Genomic DNA, 11,557 nt, shown 5'->3' with positions numbered 1-11,557 from the left:
AATGAAAAATAACTTTATTTCCCTTGTCACATAATTGAGAAATACTGAGTAGATTATGCTCGAGTCCTCTAACAAGATAAACATCACTAATAGAATGAGAAGTAGATACACTACTACAGAAATCATGAAGGACATCGGACTTCTAGACACATGGACATCGGATTATAGGCCGATGTAGAGTTCAGTCCCGTCCATATGGGGTGTAATGGACATGGGACTTTAAACCGATGTCCATTAATATATGCACATCGGATTTTTAAATATATCCGATGTCCATATGAGTAATGAACATCAGATTTTAACATTAATCCGATGTCCATATGTGTAATGTACATCAGATTTTTATAGAAAGCCCATGTCCTTTGAAGCTAGAATTACATCGAACTTTTATAAATCCGCTGTCCTTTATATTGTTTTTTTTTAAAAAAAAATTGAAAAGAGCAGGCCAATTTATATTGCATTACACCAATTTGAATGCCAAAACATTAATACAAAACATGCCAACTGCCATTCAACCAAAATGATCGATTTCAATTAATAAAAACCGATCTCAATCAACATACAACGCAACCGTCTCCGTCATCCGAATTCAACAACTAACGAACAACAACAAAGGGCATAACAAATCCCAGCCAACATAACATATGGTCTTGCAGATCATGTAATCAGTTTTTCAAAATGCAATTACCTAATACATTACTATGCTAGCTAGCTATCTACGGCTAGATATTGAGAAAAAAGTTCGCCCACAAGTCCCGAACCTCATCTAATTCTTCATGTGAATATGGCGTGGTGTCTTGAAAAACCTGTAATGCATATTAATGACAATGGGACAGTCAGACATGGCCTCACAAGGGCAGCTTCATATAAGCTAATAATTAAGGGAAGAGGTGCGGCTAGCTCATTGAATTGGCGTGGTTCGCCCACAATGCGTATAGGCGGCGGTCAAAGTAGGATAATTACTTGAAAAAATACCGAGTTTTGCTATAATGTCGAAACTGACCTCATTGATAGCTTTTATTGGATTAGAACGCGTGACGATTTCCAGCATGTACCTCATGACGTAGTACCCGCATTCTACAACACCTTATTGACGAGCACACTAAAACAACAACTCGACAAGAATTAAACCAATAACATGACTTTGTCAATTAAAAGTGATTGATGATCAGACATTGAATTTGTCGTCATAATAAGCAACAAGTTACATTATGTTGCAGCCATTGCGGTGCTTGAGAACGCATTCTTTCCCCACCATTGTAGCCGTATACTCTTACCGATCTAAATATAAACATGGTTTCAAATAAATGATTGTCAGCCAATAATAGTTGCCATTTTTAATGTTCTAATCAGTTGAACATTTATTTATGTGCATATCAATAAATGAACTATTAAAATGAACTTACGCATTAATTAAAGATCTCAACTTTGACGGCACTGACCTTCCTAGTGAGTCGAACCAATGCACTTGATTATGATCAGCAACGTCAGTCACAACGAGCATCCAATGATCACTGTAAATAATTTGTAACTTATTTACATGATAATCAATAATAAATGGCAAAACCACAATATTTTGCAGCATTTTACAACATATAACAGCAAAACAGCACAAATTTCAGCAATTTACACCTTATCCAACAAAACAGCAGCAATTCACAACATTTTACACCATATTACAGCAAAAATAGCAAGATTTTTCTGCAATTCAGGTCTCAACTACAGCAAAACAACAACATTTTACAGCATATTTTAGCAAAACAACAAGATTGTTCAGCAATTCAGATCTTATAACAGTAAAACAACATCTATTTACAGCATTTTACACCATATTATGCCAAAACAATTTGATAAGTCAAGGCAAATGGCACCACCGACAACAATTTTCTCAAAATCTCTCTTGGGGTAAGAGAAAACAATCAAGAAAGAAGAATAGAAGATACAACATTCAAGTATGCCCACAAGTTACAAGTATTTTGATATGGATAAATTAATATGGATAAATTAATATGGATAAATCTTAATGTTAGATGTACTTGCATTATAAGGGTTGAGGAATAAAGTTTGCCAAGAAGCAGCATTCCTATCTTAGCCCTTCTGTTTTTTATTTTAGTCAGTTGACAATTTTAAAATTCATGAGCATTCCTTACAATTGAAAGCCCCTAAAAAGGTAGAAAAGCTATCATTTTAACACCTTTGATCAAATGAAATGAAAAGCAGTTAAACTTTGATATCAACCTTTGACAAGAAATTAAATAGTAGGTGATTTCTATAAGATAGAAAAACAAGCAAGATAGGTATTGAACCTTTTGCAAAAGCAGAAATTTCTAATGCAATGGCCTTCGAATGTTGCTCAATGCGCAAAAGTAAGCTAAGTAGCTAACTCTATAGATCAATGCCCCAAGGATTCGGGAAAAAGTTCATTTTTGAGTTAATAGGAACTCAAATGTCGAAAAATGAAAACTCAATAAACACTACTAGGCATAAGCATTACTAGTCAAGACATCAACTTACAGCACACAAGTAGTCTCTGTTGAAAAATTTCTTTTGCTTGAAACAAGTAAATAAATGCATTAAACCTCCATTAGAGACTTGCAATAATCTTTAAAAAGTAAAGGAAAACAAAAATGGATAATACCATTGAATAATTTATTTAATTACAGAATTATTTGCTATAATAAACACTACATTAAGTAAACACAATGAACTAACTATGACCATTAATACCTCTAAGGGATCTCACCAAACACACTTTTAATGGATGAAACGCACAGGAGAATTCTTAAGATGAATACTACTTTTGTCTCAATCATTTGTTTGCCTTTATAATTCTGTGCGAGGTCTTTTTAATCAAAGGCAAACAAGTGATTGAGACGGAGGGGGTAATAGAATTGAATTAAATTCCAATAACATGACCATACATTAGATGTAATAGTCGTAATCCACATAAATGTTAGTCCATCAATCAAAAATCACTAGCAAATTAATAATCAAAACAATAAATCAAATGTAAATCACACACCAGAAGGTATTTTGTTGCACCAAGGATCTAAAAGGATGTCGAAACAACGCCTGTAGATGAAAGCGGAATCGGTGCCGACGACAGTGAGTGAAAGATCGAGATACAATAGAGGACACAATCAAGAACCCAAATATCATATGAACCCTAACTCATCGGTTGATAATCAAGCAATCAAATATTAAAAATAATGAATCACTTCCAATATCTGGCATTGTTTACTATTCTTATTACACCATGCTTCCCCGAATGTATGCTCATTTTACCTGGACGCATTACTTGGATCACTCTTAATGGTAGACCCAGAAATGCCATTACGAGAAATCAATTATTAACAACCAAGTAATCATATAAGTGACGAGAAAAAAAGAGAACTGAAAATGAAATTAACAAAAATTAAAATTAGGGTTTGAGTAATTGGGGATTTCAAATCAAAGAACCCAAAGAATCAATCCATTAAAACTTACAATTAGAGAAAACGACTAGTAATTTACTGCTAATAAGTCAAATAGAGATTGTGTAACTCACCGACCTGATTTTACAAATAAAAGTTGAGATCGAGATGTGGGGAAAACCCTTGTAATTGATTGAATCGTAGGCGAGCGCTTGTGGCCAATTAAGAGTATACCGGTGATAGATGAAAGGGCTACTCACAAAGTCAGCGACGACCGACGAGTTTATGGTCAGCGGCTGCTTGTGGTACTCGGGAGATGGAAGTTGTGAGATGAGTGAGAGGGTTATAGTTTTCAGAAGGAAGTAAGGAATAAGGACTGAGGAATATGGAAGACGGAGATTGTTTTCATTTTGCGCCCAAATTGAGGATTATATGGACATGGGTTGTAATTTAATCCGATGTTCATTATAATGGACATGGGTTGAAAATAACAACCGATGTCCATATAATATAATTACATCAGACTTTTATAAAAATCCGATGTGCAAACTTATTACATCTGTTTTTTCAAAAATCCGATGTCCATCCACTGATGTCCTTGATGAATTCTGTAGTAGTGATATACCAACCTTGCCAACGCCAACAATCTTACATTTCTTGTTATCTCCAAAGGTAACCTTACCTCCGTCAAAGAGTTCAAGTGAAAGAAATAGGTTTATATCTCCAGTCATATGCCTTGAACAACCACTATCAAGGCACCATAGATTGTTTTCTTTCACCACAACCTACAAAAGGATTAGATAAAGTTTTTAGGTACCCAAGCTAGGTTAGATCCTTTGACGTTAGTCATTCTAAAAACTTAAGGGGGGGGGGGGGGGTTAATTGATTATAAGTAAATATGCCCACTTTTTCGATTATGTCCGTATGAAGCGTGTATGTAGTAATTAGTATGAATTTATTGATTAAATTCAACTAACTCGATTGTACGTGAACTAGAAATGAACAAAATGAAACGAAAGAAAGAGAGGCAAAGGACACATGGATTTTTGAAGTGGTTCAGCATCACAGGTCGAAGCCTACGTCCGCTATTTTCGATTAATTTTTTTAGTACCTTTCTACGGATTACAAAATAATTAACCTAACTCGTCCAACTAACTCTAGTTGTAACTCAATTTGAGTACTGTTAAATACTCGATTTGACTAACTTACGTTAATAAGAAAGCACTTGATTGTTCTTCTAATGTTCACACAATTGAACGAGTAAGGAATAATATGAAGCAATATTATCCAATAACGTAATCTTAAAAGTAATTGCAATAAAGAACAATACGACTTGTCAAAACTATTTTCAATTGCAAAATAATGATAAACTTAAGTTGTTTTCAAGGAGATTTTAAAGCTGAAAGGTTGAAAATTATTTTGAAAGAATGAATAAGTGTTTGTATTTATAGTAGAGGAGGAGATCTATGTTTTCTTCTAAAAACCCTAGATGCCGTGAGATCTCGTGTATAGTGTTACACAAGAGACCAATATCTCTTTCTTTCTTTACAATAATAATATTCTAAAAGATAGAAACAAATATTATCCTTCCATCTTTGCAATAATACTATACTACAAGATAGGAAAGAAAAAATCTTAATAATATAAAAGAGATAATAAATCTCTAATCAAATTTTATTTAAAATTAATCTAGTCTTTAACTTGCACAAGGGTTTTCATGTGGGAGGCAAGAAAGGAATTAGGTCAAATCTTTCTTAATCTTGGAGAATAAGGGTAACACCCCCTTCTTACCCGGCTAAGGTAATGAGGAGATGTCACTTTCTCGGTTTCCCGAGTTAGGTAAATCGAAGTCGCAATTGAGAAACAATTAACAAAATCAAGTGTTTAGTGAATTACACATGCATAAGTGAATAAATAAAATGAATAATACAACTCATGACTACTAACTAATCAAATCAACTATGCTCTACTCGAATATCATCACGGCTCGTCCCCATCTCCTGCAAGCAACCAAAGCTAACCTGTAAACAATTGGTCCCCATATGAACGGAAATATCGTATGGATCAATACAGGCCACCCCGGAAATAGGTGACATTTACACGGACATAACAAATGCTAGTTTCAATACACAAACATAAGACATGACTCGATAAGTGTAGACGCGACATAATCATGTGAATGAGACTCGACTATGAAATCACCATACCGGCAGCTGGACATGCTTAGACGTACCCACAACAACCATTTCCAGGGACACGCCCACGACATCACACCTCACACAAACGTACCGGGACACGCCCAGACGTACCGTGTCCGGAAGCCAACCGGATCCCCTGCCAGATGTCGTGTCTCAACCATACGAGTCCCTCCGTGATTCAAGCCATTAATGTGCACATCCCCCTTGGAGTGGGAAGCTTCAAGGGGCAACCCGGGCGCAAGACAGTTTCCCACCCGTCTTACGTTTCCTCAACAATCAAGTATCACCACCAAAGACCTCCAACACAACACAATCACAACCATACATGACAAATGGAAGAACAACATTTAACATATGACCAAATTCATGAAATCAATCCCACATACATACAAACCGACTCATGAATGCACTAGTGAGGAAAGACACCCAAATATGCATACACAATATTGAAACTGAGTAGGATAACCTACCTTTTAGCATAATCCACAAGCTAATCGAAATCACCAAGTATCCATCGCATAAAAACGTTTCATCCTACATTAATCATGTAATAACTATCACAATTCACTCTATACTATATTACAACATAAAATCCCTCATTATTAGGCACTAATTACTCATTTTATATAACTAAATACTAATTAACATCTCTTAGTAAACCCTAACTAGAATTTACTCATAATACAAAGAGGAAAAGGTGAGATTTCTACTTAGAAAGGTAGATCGGGAAATAGGAGAAGTGTTCCACCATTAATCCATGCTTAAAGGCCAAGGGAAGGGCATTGGGAGCTCCTGTCAAAAAGTTTAGAGAGAGGGGAGACTGTTTACCATGCGTAAGAAAGGAGAGAGGGGAGAGTGTTTTAGAGTAGGAAAGGAGAAGAAGAAGAAGAATGAAGGGGATATGGTTGGGATAAAATGAAATCCTGAAATATCCTTTCCCGGGTACAGCTCAGCACCACTCGACCGCGTGACCAGTTCTTTCAACCGAGTGGCACTCACTCGGTCGAGTATAACCTTACTTGGCCGAGTGCCAACTCACTTGGTCCACTTAGGGTTCTACTCGGTCCACTGGAAGTCTACTAGGTCTAGTTTAGGTCTTACTTGGTCTCATAGGAGGGGTCATCCTTTACTTCCGAGTACTTATGGGTTCCCTCACGTGTCCCTAGGTCCTTTGTGGGTCCCAAATTATCCGAGTATTACATTATTCCCTCCTTAAAAATGAACTTCGTCCTCGAAGTTCGCCATTCACTCTCTTCCCCGAATATTCCTCGGTCTACTCTCAAGCCTCTTTCTCGGTTCTCGTGTATTCTCTTGCCATCATCACTCTTATTGTTACACACGTATATCCTATCTATCCTAGGTTTCTTGTTCACTCTCAATCATTTCCCATGTATCGCACTCTTTCTTTTCTAAATTTTCCGAGTTCTTACATTCACTCCCCCTAAATGAGAACTTCGTCCCGAAGTTTGCTATAAGTCTCACATGACACTCTCCCGGTAATCTACCATTATTGTCGCATGTTGTGTTCTCCAAAGGGTCTCGACTTGTTTTACTATATCTATATGTTATGTGTGGCCAAGGTCGATATCTATTGATGGGGTTTTTATGTGTATGATTACTACATGTATATATACATGTATATGAGTACTCTTCATGACTAGGCTCAACCACTCTTAATATTCAACATATCATTCACATATCATCTCGAACCGCTACAACACGTACTAGTGTTACAAACTCGTCACGTGGTGTGTACTTACTACTATTATTTACTTTTCCACTACTATTACGGAATGCATACACATTTTCATGTACATTATGCCATCATATAATCATTTGCAGCTTGACTATTCTCGTATACCCCTCAAACAAATGCTAAGATCAAATGTAAACAATTAATAAAAGTCCATCGTGTTGGGTTTCTATGGTCGATCGACTCTTAGTAGGTCGGCATAGTAAAAAATCAAGGTCAAATGAATCGTAGGTGGTCTAAAATTCCTAGAAAGGGTCAAATTCCACTGTACTCGGTCGAATTCAGCAGTTACTCGGCCGAGTCACAGTCACTCGGTTGAGTGGTCACGCCACTCGGTCGAGTGAGGGTCTTTGCAGGAGGTTTTCAGGTCTGTCTTTCGGACTACCTGATCGAGTGGAGCTGTCACTCGGTCGAGTGGACCACCACTCGATTGAGTAAGAAGGGTACTCGACCGAGTGTTACTGGGTAGTCCAAATTTTCAGCCACTAATGGCCTCCAAGTTCCCATATGGTCGAGCATACATGCAATATAGTCCAAACGGTGTTTACCACACCATTCAATCATACAAGGTCCACTAGTATTGGTGTTATGGCCGACTTACAACATGAGAATTAAAGTGTTCAAAGTTCTAAATGATAACGAAAATTCATAAGGAGATCGAATCATAAAACCGCCATTACGCGGAGGGCTTCCTCTTCTTACCAATGCTTGACACCCATCTTGCCCACCCGAAATGACTTTTCACCGACTTGCTTCCTCCTTGAGCTTGCTCCTCCTCCATGTCCTCTTCCTCTTCCTCATTCTCCTCCTCATCCCCGGTGCCCTACGAGCCTCCGCCTCCTATACTTCATCAAGGTCCATTGCCTCCGCCGCCGCGGATGTTCCTGTCTCACTTCCACCACCTTGGTAGGTATTACCATATTAAATCCCGGCAACATCCATAAACGGATCACGCAAGTGCCCTACACCGAAAGGAAAGTTGTACTCCCAATCCGTCGGTTGGATACCATAGGCCTTGAAGACTCCGGAGGTGTCTCCGGGTCCGGACCAAAAGCTAGAGCGGTGGGCGCGTCGTACTCCTTGTTGATAAGCCGCGTTGTGCATGTCCCTCAACAGAAGGTCGGTGTTCACTCGGTGGACGAGGCATGACATGGGATAGTTGGAGTCAAAGGTGGGTGGGGCTGGGACGAAGTTCCTGGCATATGGTGGGGGCGTCATAGTTGTAGGGATTGAGTGGGGAAAAGATGTGGGAGCTTGCTCGACGGGAGCACGAGGCGAGGGAGGTAACGGAGGTGCCTCCCGTTCTTCGGTAGCATCCTCTATGTCAAAAGTAAGGCTATTAGGGATGGTATACCATTGGGCGTCGGGACAAGGTGATCCCTCTCTCTCTAAAGGGGAAGTCAGGGGTAGATCCTCATTAATGAACGTGTTGTTGTACGCTCTCAAACACATTTATACCCAACTACTAGCATAGCAAGCAAGTCGGGGTAGAACCCAAAGGACGGGGGTACTCAAATTGTTCAATCTAATGGTAGTTGCACTAGGGTGTCACGATTGATTTGAGTTGATAATTCCAAACTAATGAAAGTAATAAAAACAAGAGCGTGATCAGATGATAAACAATAGTAGGGAATCATGGGATCATAGGGGAATCATGGTGAGATCAAACAAACAAGTTTCATACATGCAAGCAATTATTATTGTTGGAATCAATTTAGTGTATATCTTACAATTCCTAGAGAAAAATTAGGTCTCAGAGTCGAGTCGGTCAAGACTTTATAGAACCTATAAGTCGACTAGGTTTTCCCTATTCATGTTGAGATAACATAAATGAGTCCTAGGAAGTTTTGGGTCCCGGAGTCGAGTCGGTCAAGACTTTACAACACCTACAATCGACTTAATTCTTCCTAATCAACTATATGCATGGTCTAACAAGCCTTGTGTTGGTTTATATCTTACAAGTCTTGTTGAAAGGATAAGAGAATCAAGCTGGGTTGTCAATCAAGGAATTCATCAAACATGACATAATATGCATAAGTTGAAAATACAATAAGCAAGCGCTCATATGAACTCATTAAGCATAAATATTCCCCATAATTAACTCCCCTAATCCCCCCTAATCCCTAGTTAAGAGACTACTCACTAGTCATCATGATTATTATGCTAGCAATGGTGTCAATCATCTTAACAAGTATAAACATGATGAAAGAGTGAAACAATAAACAATAAACAAGTAAAGAGTGAAGGAATTATACCAATCTTAAGATGAACAAATGGAAAGGAAAGAATAATAGAAGATAACTTGATTGATTGATGAAGAGTTGTCAATTCTCCAATAATAACCCAATAATCTTCAATTACCCAATAAGATCTAAGAATGCTTGAACAATATTTAAGGAAAGATTATTGTATAATTTGTGGAAAGATTAAATGCTAATCTATTCTAATCTACTCCTAATGAGAGCTTAATCTAAACTAAGGAAGCATGATCTCTTGATTATTACAAATGGAGTATATATAGTAGTACAAGGATTAGGTTAACTAAGGGTTTAAATGACGGTTAGACCCTTTAATTAAATTTAGCGCTTTGCATCTCCTTAAGGAGCCGCACGACTCCCCATTGCGAAGACAATCTTCCTGCCGAACAATTCGCTCGATCTGGGCTGAAATCGAGCGTCCTAGGCTTCAACACGAGCGGGTTGTGCTCGACTCGAGCGGGTTGAGGCTCAACTCGCGCGAGTTTCCTTCGACTCGAGCGGGTTGAGGGCCAGGCCTTCTTCCCTGGCTTTTACGCCTACGATGCCTTCATATACTCTTTATTTCTATCATTATTGGTCATCATTCTTGCCTCCTCTCCATACTAGTCCATCCAAGATCATCAACAAGCTTCCTAATATGCGCGATAGACAGGAATTCCGCCTCATTATCTCCTTTCCTACAAAACATATAAAATGCACTAGGAAAGCAAACAGGAAGCAAATGACGAATAAAATGGCTATGAAATGCTATATTAGTATGAAAAATGAGGCTTAGTTAGGGGACTAAATGTGCGTAACTATGACTCACATCAAATATCCCCAAACCGAACCTTTACTCGTCCCGAGTAAAGAGGTGACTAGAACTAGACCTTTATTTAACCTAATAATACTAATATAGCCAATGTGAGACAATTAGCGGGTCTCACTCCACCCCTTTAACTCACAACAAGACATCCATGAGGTAAGATGCCTTCTTGCAAGGCAAGGTGAGGCTTTCCAAAATGGCGACACATCCAAGCATTGAGGACACAAAATAAATAATGGATGCATCAACAAAAGAATAGCCACTTACCTTATCTAAGTAGAGGAAATCACCTACAAGGGAAGCAATTCAAGGGTACACACTCCATCATAGATATTGGTTCTCCTAGTTACTAAGTCCAAGAGGATACAAACAAGTCACCTCCAAGTTGTGTTAAACTAGGGTACCTTTATCCACAATTGCTAAATGCTTTTGTCAAGAGCTAAGTCCCTATGGTGTTAGAAACACTGTAGGATCGCGGAATTCCCCTTCTTGCCTAGACAAGAAGAAGGGTCATCCCTTCTCCACCATGCAACAAAGATAGGATCATCAAGGATAAAGGGATTCAAAGTGTATGAGTTTCATGATCGTAGTTTGCTTTTGGGTTTATTTTTCTTCCCATTTTTTTTGTAACATGTTAACGTTGAAGAACATTTCTTGCCATTTTTGATGTTTGGTATTTTGATACTTGGCAATTTAAATTTTGCATTTTTGAACATTTTTCAAAGTAACCCCATTTGTAGCAAGGGTACTTCTATTAAAGCATAGGAGTCTATTTTTGCTCCTCATTTCATTTGATGCAATTTGCAATCATTTGATTTCGATTTGGTACTTGAACTCAATTTGATGTTTTTGTGCTCATTCCCTTTTTGTTGACAAAACGATGATAGAAGCGCAAGGACGGTTGCATGGCATCAAGGGTCACCTTGGAATAAACGGTAGCCAAGGAGTTATTACACCACAAGGCACTCTTGACCAGGCCTTAGACGATGGGACAAAAGATACTAGATTGAAACATCCTAGGGTGTGTTGAGGGTATTCTAGCAAACAAAGTCTCAAGGAGAAACATTTTCTACAAGGGCCTTTATATACACTTGTCGAGCTTCCCAAATAGACATTTTCACAAAAATTTT

The 11,557-nt window shown here is 38.2% G+C and overlaps 1 long non-coding RNA gene across 1 annotated transcript; it reads right to left on the bottom strand.

Annotated features, from left to right (window-relative positions):
• Positions 1–485: 485 nt before the first annotated feature.
• Positions 486–1,516, bottom strand: LOC141621677 (uncharacterized). The gene is made up of 4 exons (XR_012532566.1): positions 1,407–1,516; positions 1,209–1,281; positions 1,004–1,102; positions 486–806 (listed from the first exon to the last, which is right to left on the bottom strand). It is a non-coding gene; the product is annotated as an uncharacterized LOC141621677 (long non-coding RNA).
• Between the last annotated feature and the right edge of the window lie 10,041 nt (positions 1,517–11,557).

This window comes from Silene latifolia, chromosome X (genome assembly GCF_048544455.1).
Source record: "Silene latifolia isolate original U9 population chromosome X, ASM4854445v1, whole genome shotgun sequence".
In the NCBI taxonomy this organism is placed as follows: Eukaryota; Viridiplantae; Streptophyta; class Magnoliopsida; order Caryophyllales; family Caryophyllaceae; genus Silene; species Silene latifolia.
The sequence above is the reverse complement of the archived record's forward strand: the minus strand, read 5'-3'. Positions and strand labels throughout refer to the sequence as shown.